Source organism: Miniopterus schreibersii (assembly GCF_964146895.1).
Source record: "Miniopterus schreibersii genome assembly, chromosome: 21".
In the NCBI taxonomy this organism is placed as follows: domain Eukaryota; kingdom Metazoa; phylum Chordata; class Mammalia; order Chiroptera; family Miniopteridae; genus Miniopterus; species Miniopterus schreibersii.
The window spans coordinates 7,571,634-7,583,772 of record NC_138123.1 but is presented as its reverse complement, the minus strand read 5'-3'; the positions used below and the strand labels follow the sequence as shown (position 1 = coordinate 7,583,772).

At 56.9% G+C, this 12,139-nt stretch overlaps 1 pseudogene across 1 annotated transcript; it reads right to left on the bottom strand.

The window, feature by feature from the left end:
- Positions 1–11,602: 11,602 nt before the first annotated feature.
- LOC308550304 (ferritin light chain pseudogene) lies at positions 11,603–12,139 on the bottom strand (annotated as a pseudogene). The gene has a single exon. The product of its transcript is annotated as a ferritin light chain pseudogene (transcript).

Sequence of the window (12,139 nt, the reverse complement as noted above, 5' to 3'; positions counted from 1 at the left end):
CCAGTGTACTGGAAGCGAGAGCTGGGCCGAGCGGGGGGAGGGGGGATAGAACAGAAAGTGGGGACAAGTCAGGAAGGGCTTTGGGCGGGACACGGGGCTTAGATTCCATACCAGGTGCAGCGGGAGTCATGGCGGGAAGAGCATTAAACCGAGGAGTGACACGATCTGGGACCTGGTTTCTATTTTGAGAAGATGTCCTGGCTGCTCTTGGAGAGCGGGGAGGCAAGAGCAGACGCAGGGGCCAGTGAAGAGGCCGCGGCAGTGGTCCAGGTGAAGTGGTGGCGGCTGGAACGAGGGTCGTGCAGTAAAGATGGGGGTTGAGCCCAGGCTGGTGTGGCTGTGGGTTGTCATCCCATGCACCAAAAGGTCACCGGCTTGATTCCAAGTTGGGGCACATGCCCGCGGTGTGGGCTCAACTCCAAGCAGTGGGCATGGGGGAAGCAGGCCACAGCTTAGGAGAATCTTGCCCTGCGCTGTAGAAGCTAAGGGGTCACATGCGGGAACCTCAGGCAGCAACTGGGGCTCTGAGGCCAGGGCCTCAACGGTCTGACTTTGGCGCCATCTGGTGGGCACATCTGGGCCTGCGTGGGCCGCAGCCCTTTCTGGCCCAGAAGCAAACCCCGCAACTTCCCTGGTGTCACTCACTGTGAACCCAGACTTTTGAGTCTCAATCCACAGCCCAGCCACTTTCCCCCCGGGCTCAGCATGCACTGCCCGCTGCCTGTTCAACACCAGCTCAACACACCTTCACCTCAGACCAACAGGGACTCGACTTCCAGCCCCTGTGCTCCAATTTTGCACAAAAGTGGGTGTTGCTATAACAGCAGAAGGCAACAACCCAAATGGCTGTCAGGATGGTGAACACTGACTCTGGGCTACTATGTGATGTATGTTATGAGCGTGCTGGACTGGAAGCATCTCCAACAAGCATGTTAAAGAATATTTACAGTATGATTCCAGTCACTAAAAGAAACCCAAACCTGACCTCTTACATATAATTTTGAAAACCTATGCGAGGGCGGGGGGTGGTGGGGGGGTGGGTGCTGGTCAGGACACCCACCTCTGGGGAGGGCAGGATGGGGAAGGGGGAAGTTGCCCCTTCTTTTTCACAAACCCTTACTGTGTTTACCTTTTTAAGTTTGTAAGACAAAAGGTAAATGAAACAGCCACGCCATCATCCCCAGCCTCCAGGAGGCGCTGGAGAGGAGAGGGGCAGACAGGGTCTGGCGATGCACTGTTTGCACGTATTGCGTAGTAAACTGTCCCCTTTACAAGCAGTAAGCCCGAGGGCTCACTTCCCCCAGCACCCACCCACCTTGGCAGTGGCCTCTCACGGGGGCCCTTACTGCCTACCCTCTGGGACGCTGTGCCAGCCCTCGGACTCCCCTTCATCCCGAATGGCCACCCTTCTCTCCAAGGACACCCGACCTGGAGCCTGCTGCCCTGTAGCTCCCTGGACTCCCGCCAGGCGCAAAAAAAAAAAAAAGTCCCCTCCGATCTTTCCACCCCGCTCTGCACGGCCAGAGCCCACCCAGCTCAACGCCCCTCCGTCGTGCAACACATATTAGATCTGTATTTATTGAGCACCTGGCGCGGGCCAGGTTCCGGGGAGTGCAGAGGCCCTGCCGAGGGGAGCCCTAGCTCGCCCCCCACCCCCCTTCCTCGGAAGACCCGCTCCCGGGCCCGCCACCTCCTGCGGCTCCCGTGCAGGCCGTCTGTCCCGCTTCCGCCCCGGGGCTGGAAGGCAGGGCGGCCCCCCCGCCGGGTCGCAGCTGACCCTCAAAGGGAAGCGCCTGCGGTCGCGGGCCGGCACCTGGGAGCCGCAGCAAGCTGCCCTTTCAGGTCCGATTTCACAGCCCAGAGAGCGGCGCCTCCCACAGGCCTCTGCGAAGAAAGGCGACTTTTAAAACTCAGAGGGCGCTGGGGTTTATCCAGCAGACCGTGTCCCCCAGGCGAGCGGCGGCCCTTCCCTGACCTCGGGGCCCGCGCCCGGGCAGGTAGGAGGCGCGGGCGCAGGGGGAGGGGCCGCGGGGGGGGCGGGGCGGGGGCGGGAGGGCGCGCTCGGGGTTTGGGCCCTGGCTGGGGGGGCCCTGGAGCCAGTGCCCTCCCCTCCGAGTGGGGGTTTTCTCGGCTGGGGAGACCGGCGATGACGCCGTCCCCTTTCTCAGCCGCGACGGACGGACCGCGGGCGGGCCCCGCAAGGCGGCGGCGGCCTCCGGCGCGGCGTCACCCGCGGACAAAGGGGGGCGGGCGCGGGGGGAGGAGCCTCCGGGCGGGGCCTCCGCGCTGCCCCCACCCCCACCGCCCCCGCCGGGTGGGGCCCCGCGGCCGCGCCCTCTGCGGGCGGCGGGGCGGTGGGACCCGCGCCGCCGCGACAATAGCCACCACTTCCTCCCCGCGCTGCTCCCCGTCGCGCCTCCCGCGGGCCTGGGGGCGGGAGGGCGCGTCTCCCTCGTTTTACCCACCCGGTGTCCGTATCGATTTTATTGATTTTACAGAAGTTCGTTTTCACCACCAATGTGCTTCCCTTTTGTAGAGGAAAAAAACGGGGCCGCGAGGTCCTGTCGCCCCCGCGAGCAGGGGTCCCGCGCTGTCGCCCCCGCCCGGCTGCGAGCCTGGGGACACCGGGCTCCCGGCACCTGCGCGCAGCAGCCACCAGAGGGCGCTCAGGATCCGTCCCCTCGGCCTTTCTGCTCCCAGGCCGCTGAAACCCGCCGAGCGCCCAACCCAGGCCCTGGCTGGGGGGCCGAGGGTCCGCGACGCGCCTGCCACCCCGACCCTGTGCAGGGCGGCCGGGGCCTGCTGGCGGAGGCACGGCGGCCTGGTCTGGCGGGGAAGGGCTCGGGGAGGGGTGTCTTGGGGGGACACTCCAGCAGTCCCTGCCCCAGGCCCCGACCTCCAGATGCTACCAGTCTCTCAGCAGCAGAGCTCAGGCTCCCAGGCTGTGCCCAAGGCCCTGGCACAGGCATCTTTCTTGGCCCTGGGGCTAAGGGACCTAACACTGGTCACCAGGGAGGAGGGACTGGGCGCGTCCCATCAGCCGGGAGCCTTCCTTACGTCCTAGGTGGTCTAGAAGGATGCGCCACCTGCACAAGGCTGCCCTCAGGAGGGACCAGACGGGGCCCCAGCTCCCACACATCCTTGGCTGAAGGGCAAGCCTTGCACCCTTCAGAGACCCCAAAGGGCCTGGCAGAGCGGAAGGAGAAGCTGGCTCGGACCTAGAACAGGGCCTGAATTTTGCATTCCCGAGATCTACACACTGTGTCATCGGCGGGGCGCCGAAGCTTCGCTGGCTCAAAATGAGCACAGCCTCTGACCATGCTCTGGTTGAGGGCGACAAACTGTAGAAAGGAGGTTGAAAAACCAAAATGAGAAGGGAAAAAACGAGTAGAGATAGCAGCCGATGCGCCCTGTAGGGAGACAGACTCCACAGAGTGAGTCCAAGCATCCAGTAAACAAACAAAATCCAGCAGCATCAGTGGCGGGGGAGGGATCAGAATCCAGAGCTGCTACAGTATATTATCTAAAGTATCTATTTGTCCCAGGCTGGCGTGGCTCAGCGGTTGAGCATCAACCTAGGATTTAGGAGATCGGGGTTTGATTCCCAGTCAGGGCACATGCCTAGGTTGTGGGCTCCATTCCCAGTGGGGGGCTGGGGGTGCAGCAGGCAGCCAATCAATGACTCTCATCATTGATGTTTCTCTCTCTTCCTCTCCCTTCCTCTCTCTGAAATCAATAAAAGAAAAACAAAGTGTCTATTTTTCAATTTAAAAAATTACCAGACATGCAAAGGAACAGGAAAACGTGACTGGTATTCTGAAGAAACGAAGTCAGTCAGTAGAAACTCGGTGAGGGGGCCAGATGTAGGACTTTGTCTCTGTCCTTCCCTCCCTTTCTTCCTGTTCGTTTCCAGGGAAGGCAGCTCTGACTGGGCCAGGTGTCCACCCTGATTCCTATCTAGTGTGGGGCAGAGAAATTCTGTAAGGACACAGCAGGTAGGAACTACCTCCTTAACCCCATACAGGTAAGGATCAGTTCCCAGACAAAAGTGGGGACATAGTTTTCGGTCTACGACGTAGTGTTAAAAAAAACCCTGAGGCTTATTACAAATTTTAAAGGTTTATTTGAGCACAAGTTGATTTGACTGGGGCAGGGGCAAACCAGAAGTGACTCGGCCTGCTCCGCCAGCAGCCAGGGAGAGATTTATACGGAGGAAGTGCGGAAGCAAGGAAAGCAAATTATTTGCTTGGCTCTAGCTAAAAGCCTCATTGGCTGTTTGTGATCAGTTGTCTTTATCCGTTGGATTTCATAATCTCGAAGCATTTACGGGCTTAGATTTTGGTTTGCTTATGTGGGCCTGGCCCATGATTAGAGCCACATCGACCTAATGGCCTCGTTTAATGAATTTAACAGTAGATACCCCCAGAGGCGCCTGGCACCCTTCCTTCCCTTCTGAAAAGGTAAGCAGTGATCTGGCCAGTTTGGCTCAGTGGTTAGGGCGTCGGCCTGCGGACTGAAGTGTCCTGGGTTTGATTCCAGCCAAGGGCATGTACCTCAGTTGCAGGCTCGATCCATGGCCCCAGTCAGGGCTCGCGGGGGGAGCAACTAGTCGATGTGTCCCTCTCACGTGGATGTTTCTCTCTCTTCCCCTTCCACTCTCTATGAAAAGTAATGGAAAAAATATCCTCAGGTGAGGATTTAAAAAACAAACAAACGTAAGCAGTGATGCCCCCAGGAGCCCAAAGGCACTGGGATTTGTTTCCTCCCAGCATTTCCTAGACAGATGCTTTGCAAGCCTCCTTTCTCCCCATGGAGGGCCATGTGCAGAGCTGGAAGAGGGAGGGGGGGGGCAAGAGGTCTCATCAACACTGAGGTCCTTTGTAGTTATCATGTTTTAGAAGTGGTGCCATCATTCTATTAATATAAATTGCACTCAAAGAAATGATTGTTGGATCTTCCTTTCCTTTCCTCCCCTCTATACCCTGACTCTGTTCCAGCCAGTGATCAAGACTGGGCTGAGTGTCCACAGGACACGGGTGGGAGCCCCGACAATATCCCGGTGGGCCCCATGTGAAATGCAGCGCCCAAGTGGCAAGGAGAAGACAAAGGAGCCAGGAACAAGAAAAATAAAAGGTATTAAAATAGGCTTAGCTACTTTGGGGTTTTCCTTTGTCTTTATTTTTAGCAAGGATTGTGTGCCTAACTCTGCATTAAAATAGCTGATGCTACCAGTCATTGTTCCAGGCCCTTGCACACTGCAGCCTGGCAGGCTTTCTGCAGCCAAAAGTGAAGGCAGCTGGCAGGGCCTGGCCCACCCAAGCTGGGGAGGAGGCATTTATTTGTTTCAAGGACCCCGCTCCCAGAAACCTCAGCAGCGTGAATGCAGACAGAAGCCAGGCACTTTGGATCTGACTCAGGGCTGGGAGAGAAAGCTCACGGGAGGCAGCCATGCTTGAGGACTGAAGCCTCCAAAATGCCTCCCTCCCCTGCTGACTGTAGCCAGCAGAGGGCTGAAATTCCTCCACGGGATCACCAAGCCTGGCAACCCAGGGAGACAGGCGGCAGCCAGCTCTCCTCACGCTCCATTAGGGCTTTCCCCTGAGTGCTTTTCCCAGGAGATGGGCGCCAGGGAAGACTTTCTTCCTCAGCAAGTCCCACCTTAAAATGCCTGCATCTGTCACATTCTCCCCTCTGGTCCACTGGCGGTGGGGCTCTGGCCACCTGGGAGAAACACATGTGGCTGGGGAGGTGGTAAGAGGGTGGAGGCCAGGGCGGGAAGGTGCATGACACAAAACTCCCTCTTTGCCCAAGTCTTGGCCTTGTAGTCAGTGAGCTCCGTGCAGAGCCGGACGGAGCCCCTGAGCAGAGCGAGGCCAATAATCCTGAGCAGGAAGGTGGCCACCGTGTCTGCCAGTGACTTTGGGCTACTGTTCCAGGGGAGAGACAGGGTGATGATGTTGCTGTGCGCGACGACTTAAATTTTTACCCTGGGGACAGTTGGAATTTGAAGTTCCCTGGTCAGGAGCCCATACTCCAGAGGTGGCTATGCCAACCCTTCAAATATACACCTGAGGGTTAAAAATAAATTTTCTTTGGTAAAATGACTGGTGTTCCAGATGTGCCATTCGCCAGAAAGCCTGAACAGGCTCTCTTCCGAGGTGAGGGAAGGGAATTATGAAAAGCTGGCCAGCTCCGGAGGGCCCCGAGCCCAGAATCCTCCCAGTTTCTGTGGTTTCCCCTCAGGGGATGATGCTGTTGGCTGATAGCACAGGAGAACACTGTTGCATGTGCTTCCAGGGACCGTGTGTCTTGCAAGATATATGTCAAAACCCAGGGACCTTGCTTAGGGCTGGAGCACTGTGACCTCGAGCAGGTTCCCTTATCTGAGCTACATCTTCCGCTTGTAGATTGGACATACTGATAACCGTGCAAGGTGGCTGTGGGACATCCAGGAGCTGGACAGGGTCACGTTTCTGCTGCGGCGGCCGAGCGGCCGAACCAAGGTCAGAGGAGCGTCTCCCATCGGCGGGGACCCGGCCTGCCCGTCGCCGCTCCCGGGAGGACAGATGCGCCCTCGCTGGCGGGGCTGCGCCTTCCGAGCCTGGATGCGCCCCGCGCCGCCTTTCCTGCCCCCCGCCCGCTGAACGCCGACACCTGGCGGCGGGGCGCCCTCCGCTCCCTGCGTCGCCCCCGCTCCGGGAAGCCTGGGTCCGGCGCCCCCGTTCTCGGTCGCAGCCGCGGGGGGCGCCTCCCTCCCCGAGCGCGTCGCTCCCGGTGCCCCCCGGCCGCCCTCTCCCGCCTCCCCCGAGGGGACGCGTCTGGGAGGCCCCGGGGCTGCCCCTCGGCGCCGCCGCTTCAGGCCGCGCGCACCAGCAGCAGCAGCTCCGCCTCCCGCAGCCTTGAACTTGGCCCTGCCCCTCCCCCAGCCCTGCAAGCAGCTGCCAGGGGCTGAAATATTAATAGATACAAACTTCCTGGAAAGATTTTCGTCGCCGAGGCGGAGGACCCCGCCTTCCTCCGCCAAAATAAAGCCATGAAGGGCAGCCGCGGGGCTGGCGCGCGGGGCAGCGGGGGACACCGGGCGGCCGGCGGGCGGACGCGGCCCTGGGGCGCCCGGGGAGCGGCTCTCCTTTGTGAGCAGGGCGCGGGCGCGCGCACCCCGGCACCCGGGCACGCGCGCGCCTCCCCCACCCCCGCGCGCGCCCGCGCACAGCAGCGGGGCTCCCGGGGGCGCGCGCCCGGCTCGGAGCGGGGGCGGCCTCTGCCCGCGTCGTCCCCGGCGGAGACCCGGGAGGGTTCACGCGCTGCCCGGAGGCCTCGGCCGCCCACTGCTGGGCCCCACAGTCCCTTTTCGGGGCCGGCGGGTCCCGCGGGATTGGAGGACCGGGGGCGGAGGGGGGGCGCGGGGACCGGCACGTGACGCACGCTCCTCCCCCCGGGACAAAGCCCGGCCCGCCCTCCGCGCTCGGCGGCTGCTGCGTTTATCATTCCAGCTCCTCCAAAAAATCCACCCCCCAACACACCCTTGCGTTTTAGAAACTCCATTTGCTTTGCGGAGCTGACACTCGCGTCGCCCGGGGTCCCCAGGGTCGGGGGCAGGTGTAGCGGAGGGAGCCAGCCCGCCCGCCTCTGTGTCCCGGCCACGCAGGGAGCCCCGCTCCGCGCGCCGCCTTCCCGGGCTCTGCGGTTCCCGCGCACGCTCCCGAGTTGCAGAAAGTTCCAGGGCGGGAGGCTCCAGTGCCCACCCCAGCGCACCCCCCCCCCGGCCCCCGCCCAGCACCCCGCGGGCTCCCAACCCCAGCTTCAGGCATCTACCCCTGGATCTGCTCCAGCTTTCTTCCTGCCTGGAAGTCATTCGTTCATTCCTTCGTTTAAAATATTTACCGAGCGTCTAATAGGTTCCAGGCGCTATTCTAGACACTGGGGACAGAGCAGCAAAAACAAACAAAAATCTCTGCTCTCCTGGAGCTTATACTGCAATAGAAGAGGCAGAACAGAAAGAAAATACACGTCAGATGGTAGCAAGGGCCGAGAGAGAGAAAGCAGGGCAGGGTACGACTGTGCATTTAGGAGAGAGGTGGGTTTTTGGATAGGGTGACCCGGAAAGCCTCACCTAGAAGGCGACAGTGAGTTTTGAGTAAAGGCCTGAGGGCATCCGGGGAGCCAGGCGTGCGGATGTCTGGCGATCTACTTGGTCCCAGCACAGCCAGGAGGCCAGTGTGGAGGAGGCGTCTAGGAGAACATGGGGATGAAGAGGGCAGGGGCAGGCATTGGAGCGCCTTACAGGCCACTGTGAGGACTTGGCCTTCTCTCCAGGATGACCAGGGGAGCCCGGCAGCTTCCGAGCAGAGGAGGGACACGTCTGACCTCATTTAAAAGCAGCCGTCTGGTTGGCGAACAGGTTACAGGGGCAGGGCCAGAGGCAGCCAGACCAGTCCGGTGGCTCTTGCAGTTTTCCGAGGGGATGATGGGGCGTGGCTTAGGCTGGTGGCCGCAGAGGTGGCTGGAAGCGGTGGGATTTTGGAAATACTTTTTAGGAAAGCCTGCCAGGTTTATTGCCAGGCCAGATATGAGTGGGAGAGATAGAGAGTAGGAGAGAGAGGGAAGGAGGGAGAAAGGGGGGGGGGGGGGAGGAGACAAGGAGAGTACCAAGGTTTGGGCCTGGGCAACAGGAAAACCAGATTTGCTGTGGACCAAGATGGAGAAAACTGGCCTCACTGGTTTGGTGGGTGGGGGTGAGCCTCTCTGGGGCAGTTCTGAGCAGGGTGGGTGTGAGGCGCCCTAAATTAAACAGCCAAGTGCAGGGCTGAATAGACACTTGTTGGGTCTGGAGAGCAGAGGATATGTGCTGTCTGGGAGATAAATATGGGACGTCATCTGCACAGACTCGCTGGTATTTAGATGCACAGTTTTCTGATATTATCTAGCTCTGTGCTATCCAGTGCAGTAGCCACTAGGCACATGGGGCTACTGAGCACTTAAAATTAGTGGAGATTGTGCAACTGAAGAACATTTGTGTGTAGATACTTTAAATCTGTTGTTTCTAATCCTCAGAGTCCTGTGGGGTCAGTGTTATCCTCACTATAGATAGAACTCTAAGGATGACAGCAATTAAGTAACTCGGCCTAGAGCACACAGCAGCCATGTTTCATGAGTTTTAGAAAGAGCTTTTTTTCATATTTTCATGTTCCTGAAACCAGGATGCATCTTATAATCAATGGTTTGTCAGAGCTTATTTGGCAGTATCTTCCCCCTTCTTGGAAGTATGTAAATATTAGTATATTTTACAATCAAGGGCATCTCAAATTTGATGAGATATGGTATGGCGTGGCTGAGCCTAGCAGCCTCTCTTACAGTTCACCCTGTGTTGTCAGGACTCTTGGTAACAAGTGACAGAAATGCAATTCAAAGGGGAATTTACTGGCTCCGTAGTTGGAAGGATCTTGGCAGTAGGTCATTGGGTTGGAGAAGAGCTGCAGGGACCCTAAAAGTGGGACTCAACACTGTTAGGTCCCTGTGCATCTTTTGTCTCTGCTTGTCTTTGCCAAAAAGTTCTCTTCCCCCATGGGGCAACCCCAGCTTAATAGTTCTGGGAGTAAAATAACCCCAAGACTTCCCTTTCTACCTCTGTGTATCAACCCTAGGAAGTAATTCTGATTGGCCCTGCTTGGGTCACAAAGCCACCTCTGATCCAACCACTGTGGTCTGGGCAATGGGATACTGCACCAGTCCAGGCCTGACATCCCTTCCTTATGGCCAGAAAGTCTATCACCAGCAGAATGGGGGAGGGAGTAGTGAGCTAGCTCCTTTAGGTCACTGTCGAATGGCATCACTTGGTGTCACTACAGCAATTATAGACTAAGGGGTCTTTAGAAAGAACATTTGAAATTTATGGGTCATTCATTCTGTTGTGAGGTAATATTCTAAAAAGGTTAATTATACTTCCAAGAACTACATTGTTTGAAGGATTTAATAAAGCAATGAAATATGCATATAATATACCAGATGTAATTATGTTTAAACTTCTCATCAAGTAGAGATTTGTTTGCAGACAGTTCTCTAATAGAAACAGAAAAAAAATCTTTTAGGATACTAAACCAGTGAATTTATCACGTTGAATTTAAGCCCCAAATTAGTGGCATACATTTAGCTCTACCTTTAAACTGTGTACTGTTTCTTTGGTACCCCCACCCACCCATCTCTACCCCACCCCACAAGGATCTGGCACCTTCCTACCTCCACCTTTGCTTCACTTTCCCTTTCTGTGAACTACCCACATCCCATTTTCATCCATCCAAACCCTACCTTCAATTTAATGTCACTCTGTCTGCAGAGCTTCCCTAATAATTCCATCTGAAGGGAAGTTCTCTTCTAGGTTCCAATAGTTCCCTTGCTAGGACCAGGTATATGGCACTCATCAGAGTAGACCTTATGGCAGGATAATTTCCTGAGCATTGGTTGGGTTTCTCCTCCCTGTGTTTTCATTTTCCCATTTTAGAGAGTAGCCAGGCTCTTCCTTGCCCTTGACTCAGGGAAGTCACAGGGCACGAGACACTTCCTTCCAGTATTTGGGTAGACGCCAAGCTGCTACAACAGAGATACCCCAAAGTACAGTCATCCAAACAAAACGGTAGCTTGTTTCTCTCTCATGTACCAATCCAGAGGTGGGTAGCAGTGGTTCACGATGGACAATCTGCTCCGCTCCACGTGGTCATTCAGGGACCCAGGTTTCCTCTATGCTGTTGTTCCTTCATTGCCTACAGTCCCATCTGTGTGCCGACCCACAAAAAGGGAAGAGTTTAGAGGACCCATGCCCACTGTTCTGTGGCCAAGGCTTAGAAGCTGCACACATCACTTCCACTCACATTGCATTGCCTGCAGTTAAATCAGATGGACACAGCTAGCTGCAAGGAATGCTAGGAAATGTAGTCTTTAGCTGAAGCTACAGGCACTAATCTAAAACTCAGTTACTATAGAGGAAAGGGAGAAGGTATTTGGGGCCATAACTAGCAAGTTACCACATTCAGCTTTCTGGCTTTAGTTTTCCAAAATCTGGTATCATTACAGAGATTATGCTGAGTGCTCCAGAGGATGGGGAGAGGTGGGAAGCAGTAAAGCCCAGAAATTCCTTCTACCAAGATCGAAGTCAAGACCTGTCTTAGGATCCTGCCTCTGCCCCTTAATAGCGGTGTCTGGTAGGGGCCTGTCATTTCATTGCTCCAAGGTTCAGTTTCTGGATTGCTTAAATAGGCAGAATAGTACTTATTCCTCAGGGCTGCTGTGATGATATGAGAGTGTGAGCTTAGCATGGCGCTTGGCACATGGAGGAGATATTCAAAAACATCTGTTCACCCTGAATACAAAGCCAAGTGTTCCCCTTGAAACTGGTTGTCAACCGTTTTCAACATTAAGTTCCAGGGTCCCTGGAAATTTGGGGCTAGGCAGTTGTTATTATTTCTTTCTTTTTTGCGGCAAAAAGCTTTATTGTTTCTATTTGGTTGAAGGCATGGGAGGGGGCTCCAGGGTGGTTAAAAGGCTGCCTAGTGGTTGCAGGGAGAGGGTCAGGCAGAAGCCACGCACCAGGGGGATGCCCAGGGGCCCCTTAAAGTCCCCTGGGCTCCAAAGGCTCCAAGTCGTTCTTGAGGTTGAGCCTTTGGAGGAAACACTCGCCCAGCCCAGCCTGGGGCCGGCCAGCCTGCGGAGGGGGTCAGGTGTCACCCATCCTCCTGATGAGCTTGACCCGCTCACCCAGGAAGTGGGTCCCCAGGAAGTGACGGAGCTGGGGGTCTGGGCGTGCGGAACCCGGGGCCTGCCTGGTTCAGGCTCTTCTCCAGGACCACGGTGGCTTTCGTGGCGTCCTGAGTGTCACCCCGCTCACCGTGGGAAGGCCTCTGCATGTCCTGGAAGAGGGCGCAGCGGCCTCACTGGTTTTCATCTTCGAGAGATACGCTGGGTGCCCTCGAGCTTCTCTTTGGCTAACATGTGGGAGAAGTGACCCGTGCCCTCCAGAGCCACATTGTCGTGATGGAAATAGAAGCCCAGAGAGAGGTAGGTGTAGGAGGCCCGAAGGTGCAGGTTGCCCAGGCGGTTGCCGGGGCCTCCACCTGGGTGGAATAATTCTGAGAATTTGGGAGCTCAT